Genomic DNA, 11,372 nt, shown 5'->3' on the forward strand with positions numbered 1-11,372 from the left:
ATATATGTGTGTGTGTGTGTATATGTTGTGTGTGTATACGTATACAGGTTACGGCAGTATCAGTTCCTTCTCTCCCTTGAGAAAGGTGTCAGCGCCACCGAAAATTCGGAATACGAGTGAGTTTGCCTTTTTGTGTTTCTGTGTTTTTTTTCGCCACTGCGATCTTTATGTATATATAAAATGTATTTATTTATATATATATAATGTATATATATATATATATATATATATATATATATATATATATATATATATATATATATATCTGTGCTATCTTTATATATTTATGTATAAATATTTATTTATGTGTGTGTGACGGATACGCCAAAAGTGTTTGCATAATATCTAACCAATGGTAGACATCATGAATATGTTGTTTCATTTGGGATCAGAAAAGTAAATGTAAATAAAGTATCATAAAGTAATAACATTATATTCCAAAATCAACCGGTTTTTAATTTCCGGTTAATCTTAAAATTATCCAAATGACTAAATTCGCGAGTATGATCGATTAAATTGTGCATCATAAAACATGATTTTAGAATTACTCTCTTTTATACTACGGAAATAATACTTTCAAAAAAGTCCATTTTAAACTTCAAGACGGAATACTCCAATTGAAAAATGAAGTTTATTTCGTTTCCATAATGGGTTGTAGAAGTAGTTGATTGCGTTTTCGATGGAGATTTTCGGTCATTTTGTTTTAACCCAGGGCCTACTATGTGCCAAGACGTACACATACAAAAAGGCAAGTAGACAATTTTTTATAATGAAGGACTGATGTCATTTATGGCTCTCCTCCGACCACACTCAAATAAGAAGCCGCGGTTTCACCAAACCCCCCCTCCCGTCCCCTCACTATCTCTCCGTGGCATTACAAATTTGATGACTTGGTATTATGCATAGCAATATTAAAATTCAGTGACACCCAACGCAATCGATTGCGCAATCATATGGTTTTCCAGTGCGTTTTATCAGTTAAACTAAAGCAGAGAATCTTTATTATGCATGTGAGCATTTCTTATAGGTCAGGTTGATTGACTCAGAGGTGATTTTTTTTTATTCCGCGGTGCGCAAAAGAAAAGCGCCGACATGTGGTCACCCCAATTCCCAAATCACGAATGTGCAAATTTATAGTTGCGTGTGAGATAGTGGGAGGTAGAGAGTGAGAGAGAAAGAAAAGTTTCCCAAACAGAAACGTCACGTATCAGTTCTTGATTTGTGAAAATGGTCCTCCTCCCTGTCGGTGAAACCTAAGATTATATTTTCTCACGCATTGAGCCTTGTATTCCTCTGCGTGGATCCGAGACGGGCCAAACCAACTTTGGCCATTAATGATGAAATCAATTCGCTAACCTTTAGCTATGTTTGGTATGCTTTGGTTGAGCTAGGGAAAAATCACTAAAACTGGCAAACTTACGACTACAGCAAACCAAATACGGAAACAATAATAGAAATTTGTTAGCATGTTTCGGTAATTCATTCCATGTTAACATGGTAATTGTATTAACATTGAAATTCAAAGGATGGTAAAATAAAGTGTACGGTCGAAAAAATAAAATAAAATATAAATAATTAAATGCATTATATGTGGCACAATCCGCTTTTGCAGCGACAAATAATTAACTTCGCAGTTGTTCAAGCTTCAATTTGCAAGTCAGCAAAAGGATTACAATTATTACCAGGCGTATAAAAAATTCGGTATGGCTGGTTTGGAATTAGAATCAATGTAAACAAAACAAAGATTATCAGGTTTGGGAAAATGATGGGGCTAAATTAAATGTGAAAATGGGAGGGTGAAAACTAGACCCGAAGGAGCAACTTAAATATATTGGGTAAATATGGTAAAAGTGTTAGGAACACAAGTAGAATTGCAAAATGTTTTTACCGGGAGTAAGTTTATGGCAGGGGCTTTAAGTGAAGAACATGTCAGGGAAAACTGATTTGGAGCGTAGTTTTGTGCAGCTCAGAAACTTGGTCGTTGAAGCAGGATCATAACTGTGGATTAGAGGGTGGAGATGGAGTGGAAAAAATGGGTGTGAAGGATGGACATATTTATTTATTGACTATGTATTCTCACTTGAAGAAGACCTCTGAGAGGGCCGAAAGCTCGAACAATTTACCGTGTGAGTGTCCTTTTAAATGTTGCTATTCTATTTGTGCTCTATTGTGCCGTCCCATTATTATATGTATATATATATATATATATAAATATATATATATATGCAATATATATATATGCAATATATATATATATGCAATATATATATATGCAATATATATATATATGCAATATATATATATGCAATATATATATATATGCAATATATATATATAAAATAACAATTATATGGAAAAGCTCGCACGAGCAGCACAATAATGGGACGGCAAAATAGAACACAAATAGAATAGCAACATTTAATAGGACACTCACACGGTAAATTGTTCGAGCTTTCGGCCCTCTCAGAGGCCTTCTACAAGTGACTATATATATATATATATATATATATATATATATATATATATATATATATACACATATATATATATATATATATATATATATATATATATATATATATATATATATATATATTCATTTATTAAATACATGAAATTTATAGCCATACATGGGAAGGCTTTCACTCGTATGAGTGAAATAAGGAATACCCTTTTTTAATATCTAGTGACGGGTTAGCTTCCTTTCTCCAAGCCTTAGCCTACACATATTTACTTACTTTGAATGAAACGCCGACAAATCCTCTCGAAATTAAGTTGACCTCGGGACATATTTCGCCTGCCATTGTCTCGAAACGATGCACACCGTTGAGCGTTCGCCGGATGAAATACCGCGCACGGGCATTATGCGTTTACAATTTAGAATTTTTTTTTGAGGGGAATGGGAGATGAGGTTGAGGTTAAAGCATTTTTGCACGCCGGGGCATAAGAGGTATTTAACCGGGTAAATTCCTTTGTTTCATTCCGGCCATTAACTCGCGCGCTATATTTTATGGTCCCGCCAGACGTCGAAAGAGAATGCCGGGAATCCCCTCGCTCGCTCTCTGTCTCCATTCCCACTCCACACCTCCCGTTCTACCGAAAATTCTCTCTAAAGAGGCTCGTAAACATTAAGTTAGGAAAGGTAGAGTGCGCATCCAATGCCCGGAGAGATGGAGAGAGGTACCGTCAACAAAGCAGTCACGTGGCTTTGGTTATATTTTTCACCGCGCTTCGAAGATTGCTTGCGTGCAAAAGTAATTTAAGCCCAATTAATTATCTTCCAGCAAACTGAACTTTCTTGAAAAGTGATATTTATTTACCACGTCTTATTTAATCAAAAAATAAATAAGCTGAATCTATGCTACCATTAGATCAATACAGGCCATACCATTAAATCAACCTGTACTTTGATGACATAAAGTAAATTTCACGCCACACTTACCGGTTATACTAATTGGAAAGTTTTGGCGCCAATAATCGAATAGTTGAAATTACTAGAATCTTGTTCTTCCCTCCATTTGCTAAAACTCTTAAGAACTACTGGTTCACTTGAGGTGGCCTACTTTCCCACTGTACCGCATGTCACGTGACAATTTTACTCTTCGACAACGGCGTTGTCGCCTCTTCGGGTGACTTCATGTGAAATCTACCTTTCTTGACTCTATGGTCATAAATTTCTTCGGGCCGGTTGCGAAATCAATTTTCGGACGTGTTTAAGTTTCCAGAAAGCGAGACGATGGCCCCACGTATTCAGCTGCCTTAAAAAGAATCTTCCAGTCGATCAATGAGCGGAGCTTGTACTGGACTCTACCCCCATACAGTTTGAAAAGATTATGAGTGTTCACCCAGTGCCCAGTGAAAGAAAAAGCGACACCATCGCATTCACGTGATATTCGTATGTTTAGCGAAGCAGTTCCAGAATTTTTAACGCACAAAACTGATTCTCAGAATTACGACAATGGGTCAACTGGATCGGTGCAAAAAGCATTATTCATTCATTGCGTTGATGTATTCCCAAAAAGATCAAATGCCGAAATACCAGTATTGTAATAGTAATAATAACAATACTCTAATTAAAATTATTACATTAAGCTCAGTGGTTATCCTATTTTTCAAATTTTTCTTATCGACCACCTAACCCACATCATTACCGTCCAACCCCTTCAAATCCTCTTCCCTAACTTGTGTGTAAGCAAAGCTGTGGTTTCGCCAGTTTTCAAATAGCATCGTCTGGTAAATCGGTAATGTACATCTATGCGTACAATATTATTTTGTACGTCTACGGGTAAACAACATAGACTACGTAGGCAATGCGTAATGTTCGTATTTCAATCTTGTTTGGCAGTTATGCTTGTATAGTAACGCTTGAAACTGGTCGGAGATGAAATATTTCCAGGCCAGGAATCTGAATACGTATGTTATTGTTGGAAGAGCAAATCTAATAATTCAAACACAGTCGTCGATAAGGAGCATGGTGGTGCATGAAGCACAGGAATTTGCTAATAATTGGTAATGAAATGATAAGTTATGTGGAATTAAAAATAAATTAACAACTCAGGAAAAAGTCACTAATAATGCAATATATGTATAATGATGTAGTTCGTGATAAATTTACCAAAAGGGTCATCATTTTTCGACACCAGTCTTTAATTAAAAAATGGACTGCTATTTTCATTTATTTTGTTTAGAGCAGATATATTTTACGAATACTCAGCTCCGTGCAATATTTTATATTTCAGGTCGTTCTTCACAGAATCAATTGGTAAATATGCTTTGGTAGTTTTTACATAGATTACGGTCAAAACGACATTTTAGATTACTTGTAGACTACGTGTTAGATGCACGTGTAGACATTATAGATTAGACATACACAGCACATTACAGAGTGAAATTCCACCTAACAGCGCCAGCTGGCAACGACGACTAAAGTGACATCCTTGCGAAGGAGACACGTCAGGGTAAGGGTAGGGCAGGGTCCGTTTTGGCTTCCGTGCATGTGGCGAAGATAGGTATTCTCGGTCACGTGACTCCGAGATAGAAGACGCGGGATTGCTATAAGGGTCCCATCTCCCTATCCTTATCGTGAGGCAGGGAGGACACGTGATGGAAGAAGGGCGATGAGAGGGTGGTTATTCCCCACCTCGAAGGGGGGGCGCAAAATATTCCGCGCGGGTTCTTTTCAACGCTGTCGGGCTCTAGTAAGCCTTACGGAGTAATGGAACGAAGTGGTGTTATCATTGCCAAATGCTAGTGGACAGTCACCGGCGCGCCGAAAATTGGGGACTGTTGATAATTTTCGTTATGCTGGCATTCAGGGTATAGCACGTATTTGGTATGCAATAATTTTTCGTCGCTCCGAAATGCCCTGTCCAATAAATACGTGAACTGAGGCCATAAAAACTTTATTTTGCAAAATTTAGTCTACATCGATTTTGTCCCATTTAAAGTACTCTCCATTCGTTGCTATCCACTTACTCCATCTTCTTTCCCAGGTGCAGGTGCATTGTCATGGTGAAGGATCCATCCATCATGTTCGGTTAAAATTGTTTTCACTGTTGATTTTCCTAAATTTAGTTAATCAGCTATCATTCGGACAGTTTTTCGACGATCGGTAAGGACAAAGGACCGCACACGATCAATGTCGTCAACAGAGGTGGTTGAAGGTCATCTCGGCCTCCTTGCATCATCCGTGGCGTCTTGTCGGCCATCTTTGAAACGCTTTATCCTTGAAACGCATCTTTGAAACGCATCTTTGAAACGCCTTGAAAACGGATATTTTCTTCAGAGCATTATCACTGTAAACAGCTGTCAACATTTCAGTAATGTCTTGATAACTTTTACCGCACTTCACCCAAAAACTTGATCTTGATTCGCTGCCCCGTGATTTCGTCAATTTCCATTTTCGACAAACAGTAAAAACAAGGAAAACAGAAACTAGCAGAACTCGCACCATACGCACAGTTCAGCGATGCACTAAGCATATACGGCTCATTTGGTCTCAGGAAACTAGCGCCGCTAGTGGGCGGGGCTATAGACCGCGCCATGGCCTCCAGATTACACCAGTTCGCGTATTTATTGAACAGACCACGTAAGTTCCTGCCAGCCGCAAAAACCTCCGCCAATATCCCTTGCGGTGACTTGCGGGTTTTATTTGTAAATCAATTGTCGATTTGATTAGTGTTTACATGCTTCTGCTAATGTCCAAAGCTCAAGATTATTTTGAATCTTTTCCTACAAGAATATGAATCATTGTTGACTAGTCTTGATGTTCATAATGAATCCATTATTTGAAAACATATATTATATTGCTACTCATACGCACGCACGTATTTTTTAGAACCCCGCTTTGAAGTGTTTTTAGAAATGTCCATTACTTCTCCAAGTCGAGCGCCCGTAACGAGGCGCTGATCAGACGACGGTTGGCAACTTAGGATATTACCCCGAATAATTTAACGTAGTTAAACGCGGGCTGTATAGCGTCAAGTTCTTCGATGTAAACTCATCATGTCAGTCTCCGCACATCACGGAATAAAAAATATATGGAGGAAATTTAATTTCATCTCATTATTGAAAAAAATAAATAAAAGAGGTGAATCGCGTTCAAGATTGCCGTGGTGAGAGGTTCCAGGAAAATATTTTATTTTCCATGTCCCACATTACTGGGCCTGAGTGTGGCCGGTTTTGCTGGTTAAAAGAAAATTAAACCCCCACTCTCTCTATCTCTTCCCCGTCTTGACAAAAGGGCCCGACTCACATTCCACCGAGAGGCATAGGGTCAAGAGTTCAACCCCTCCCTTCGACGTGCTCTGAGAGCCCGATATGCGCATGTAGGCCGCCGCCGAGGTTGCGCAATATCCGGTGTTGTTTTCGATCAGTCCAGTCAACACTACATTGTTTTCTTCTCGGGCAAGGAGTGTCTCATGCATGAGTGGGGGCAATGATGTATATTCTCAATTTGCGAGTCGACCCTTGCAAGATTTATAAATTAAATTCACCTCACCATGAAGATAAATCAAAAGCTACCCAAAACATAAATGGCAAGAAGGTTTGTCGCTACGGATTTATCAACTGAGAACAAGAGTGTCGTTCGACTCGAATACATTGAAAATTGGATATTCAAAAAAAATATAAAGGTTATAAATATAAATAAGTGCGGATGTGTGTGTGTGTTTATATAGTTGTTGGTATATATATATATATATATATATATATATATATATATATATATATATATATATATATGTATATATATATATATATATATATTTATATTTATATATATGCTTTCGTAGACGTAACACGGAAGTGCCGAATAGTACAATACACAGTAACAAACAATATAGAAACACAAAAAAAGAACACTCACACGTATTTTCTTGATATTTCGACGGAAACAATCCGTCTTCATCTGAAGATATTGAGTGTTCTTCTTTTTTTGTGTTTCTATATTGTGTGTATATATATATATATATATATATATATATATATATATATATATATATATATATATATATATATATATATATAGTACAATACACAGTAACACACAATATAGAAACACAAAAAAAGAAGAACACTCACACGTTATTTCTTGATATTTCGACGGAAACAATCCGTCTTCCTCTGAAGATATAGAAGTAATCTTTACCATTACTTCTATATCTTCAGAGGAAGACGGATTGTTTCCGTCGAAATATCAAGAAATAACGTGTGAGTGTTCTTCTTTTTTTGTGTTTCTATATTGTGTGTTACTGTGTATTGTACTATTCGGCACTTCTGTGTTACGTCTACGAAAGCATATATATATATATATATATATATATATATATATATATATATATATATATATATATATATATATAATATATATGTGTGAGTGTATTTATATATATATATACATATATATGTATATATAATATATGTGTGAGTGTATATATATATATACACACACACACACATATATATATATATATATATATATATATATATATATATATATATATGTATGCATATGTGTGTGTGTGTGTGTAGATACTACAGTGCCGGCGTCCCCGGTTTATCAGGACCAGAAAGGCTTCGATGTTTTTAAAATGCGCATTACGAAATTAAAGAAAATACCTAATTTTTTCTAGTGTTGTTGTAAAATGCCTCCCAGCTGAAAAAGAAAGTAATATGGAAAGAAAGAAATCATCAAATAAACCCTATTTCCCATTCATTTTCCTTTGTAAATATATAATTATCCAGTCTGTCGGTCTATTCGTATTAGCCATTGGGCGAGGCGATCAACAGCTGCGGTCATTTGCGCCATTACAGACAGGAGGGTAATTTGGTAAGGGTAGACTTTTTAGGGAATTGGGGAATAAGGGTGGAGTGAGATCTTACGTCGGTATTAGCTACTCTTAACGACTGGCGCCTAGGGGTCATAATTTAACCTCCCATCCGACGGACGGCGTATTTCACTTGAAATGCTCTCCACAAAGCACCCCAAGTAGAGACCGATATACCTCAGAAAAGCCCCTCCACCTGTCTGGGATTTGTACCTAGTCCCTCACTCGTGGGAAGCCAGTACTAAAGTCATCGAACCAACCCGATCCCCTTGCCCTATGCTTTACATCCCTCTACCTCTAATTCCTAGCATTATTTTTTCTGTGACCATTTTCAATATCCGATTACATCTCAGTCTCTCCATAAACTTATTCTCCTGGATCCTTTGAATTTCATCCAGGTATGTCCTCTCTTCCTCTATCATGCCTTGATTGTCACCCTTTGTTTCCCCCCACTTCTCCTAGTCCTCCAATCTTTGCTTATCCTTCTGCCTCAACGACCAAGTTTCCGAGCCATGCAAAAGAACGCTCAATATTCAATTTTTCACTAGTCTCTTCTGCAAGTCTTAACGTAAGGCCCCCATCATACACGATAGTGAGATCCACATAATTCCCTCATAGTGAAGAAAAAAATTCGATTAATTTGACTCTTCTATGAAAGTTTTTTTTCTTAGATACCGGCTGGGGCTGTCATCCTGATGTTTTTATGTGCGTAAATTTGCCATATTATAATATATGTTTCTGGAGTGTCTATCCGCCGTTCGCAGGCACTAATTCGGTCAATAACTCCTAGGCTTCAGACGGTATACTGCATATTTAATTACTAGCTTGACTAAACCAAAGCTAAGTAACACCCTCAATTATTTTTCTCGTATTTATGCCCATTTCTCATTTTTTTAACATTCGTTGAATGCCTATGAATTATTATCTTTAAAATTATATAATTAAAGTGTGTTAGCTATAGAGCAGACAGATAATTTATGAAACTTGATAAAGTAAATGCAAATATTCGGAATTGTGGTAGAAATTGGTCATCGATCAAGAGCCGAAGTATTTTTTGGTTTTTTTTAATATCTTTAAAATCTTCATGTATATTTTGTGTGGGATATTAGGTGAATAATATATTAATTTGGTTTAACATTGATTAGTTCTACCTTCATTTACCTTGTCTTCTGAATTGCTATATAAAGCAATATTCTGTTCGGATCGCCCCTCATATTCTTTATAAGTGTCTTTGAAATGGAATGAAGTCATTTGCGGCTTAGGAAAACACTCCCGAAAGGCAGAAACCACGGCAATGCCCCGGATGGCGTTCAAACGGGTATTCAATATATGAAAATTGTCATCAGTAATATTTTATATTTAGAAATGATATAATTTATGAAATTTGAAAAAGTATCCGAATTATTGTGGAAATAGTTTTTTATTATAATTTTAGAAGATTTTACTAATGAAAAAGGATTAAATATAGAACTGATAATTTTTAATAATATCCTACAACGGATGGTGGTTAGTTCAAATTCATGATACCATTCAGCGATATAGTATAGTAATTGCGATCTTAACTTATTATTCCTGCTGCTTGTTTGAGTACTTTGCCTCCATCGAGTTTCTATATTGTTCAGAGAACACGCTTGATTTTAGCATCAGTTAGCTTCTGTTTTTTGTAATGTTAGATATTACCATATAATATAATGAGGTAATTTTCAATTTTCATTCTCCTACGATTCACAACATATACCCCAAAAAGATATTTATGGCGCAAATATCCCTTCAGAAAAACGGCTAATAAATTTATATCTTCACTTCGAATTATATGAATTTGGTAGCGGTTCCATTTTTTCTAATGGCGATAAATTATGTTTTCACAGGACATTAACTAACCACTTAAAGTTCCGCAAAACTCCATTCATTATCGATAGCCTCCGCGGTGTACATTTTGCGGCACTGAATGAAGTTCGGAGCAGGACAAGAGATATTGAGAGTTGATACGGTCCAGTAATAAATCTTTTGCTCCTTAAAGTGATCCGTTCGGGCTCTGAAAATTTTGACGACGTGCCAAAAATTCGGCGAGTCCAATCGCCGCCGCTCCCTCGTTCTCCGCAAAGGAAACAGCCGAAGGCGTCCACGCGGAGACTTCGCCGCCAGCGGAAGCCGAAAACCACGGGAGCACACACCCAAGGACGGCGGGCTACCGCGGTCGAGAGCGCCACGGCATCGGATACGTAATGCCCCTTTGGAAAAATGCTCTCGGCGATCGAAGCCCGGCAAAATTTTCGAAACACTTATCTACCCAACGCACCGCTCGAGGTGGGACCGAAAAACTGGAAGCTGTCCTCCAGATACCACGCCCGGGAGCGGTGTGGGATATTCTTACGGAGGGGGGAGGGGGTGGGAGTGGGATTCCTCCTACCCTGTACCCCCCTCCGGTACACGTTCGCCCCCGATAGCCTCCGTCAAAGGAAAAGGAGAGTGTCCCTCCTACAAAGCCAGCAATAGCATTGCAGTCATTAGTAAGAGTGTGAGCTTAAATCATTCCGCGCCTCTTGCAAGTAGCTTTATGAGAGGACGCGACAGACAGAAGAAGTCATTTGCGCTCTGAGGGTCAGGTAGCTAATTTGGTATTGCACCTTTTAACGTAGATCTTGGATGGACAAATACCGAACAACGATTTATACGAGTATCGTATAAATCGTTGTTCTTCTCCTAAATCTCGTATCTTTTCCTTTCCTAACAAAACACAACCCAACTTTTTGTTTTGCTTGTCTCTCCTAACAAAACAAAACGTTGGGTTGTGTTTTGTTAGGAGAGGCAAAGATATTTATCGTTTTTCGGTATTTATGCATTCCAAAAGATGGAGAAAGAAGTTTAGAGAGGGAGCAAGCCACTACGTAGACTACGTAAACTAATAACTTCATTAATTTACTCGTATTCTGAATCCAACACCACAATAAGCTCTCTTAAATTCCGCCAACTTCTTCCCTTCCTTTATTATGTCCAACTATTATGTACCTATTTCTGCCACTTATTCGCATACCTAACATTCTC

This window comes from Hetaerina americana, unplaced genomic scaffold, assembly GCF_022747635.1.
Source record: "Hetaerina americana unplaced genomic scaffold, ioHetAmer1.1.p SCAF_5, whole genome shotgun sequence".
In the NCBI taxonomy this organism is placed as follows: Eukaryota; Metazoa; Arthropoda; class Insecta; order Odonata; family Calopterygidae; genus Hetaerina; species Hetaerina americana.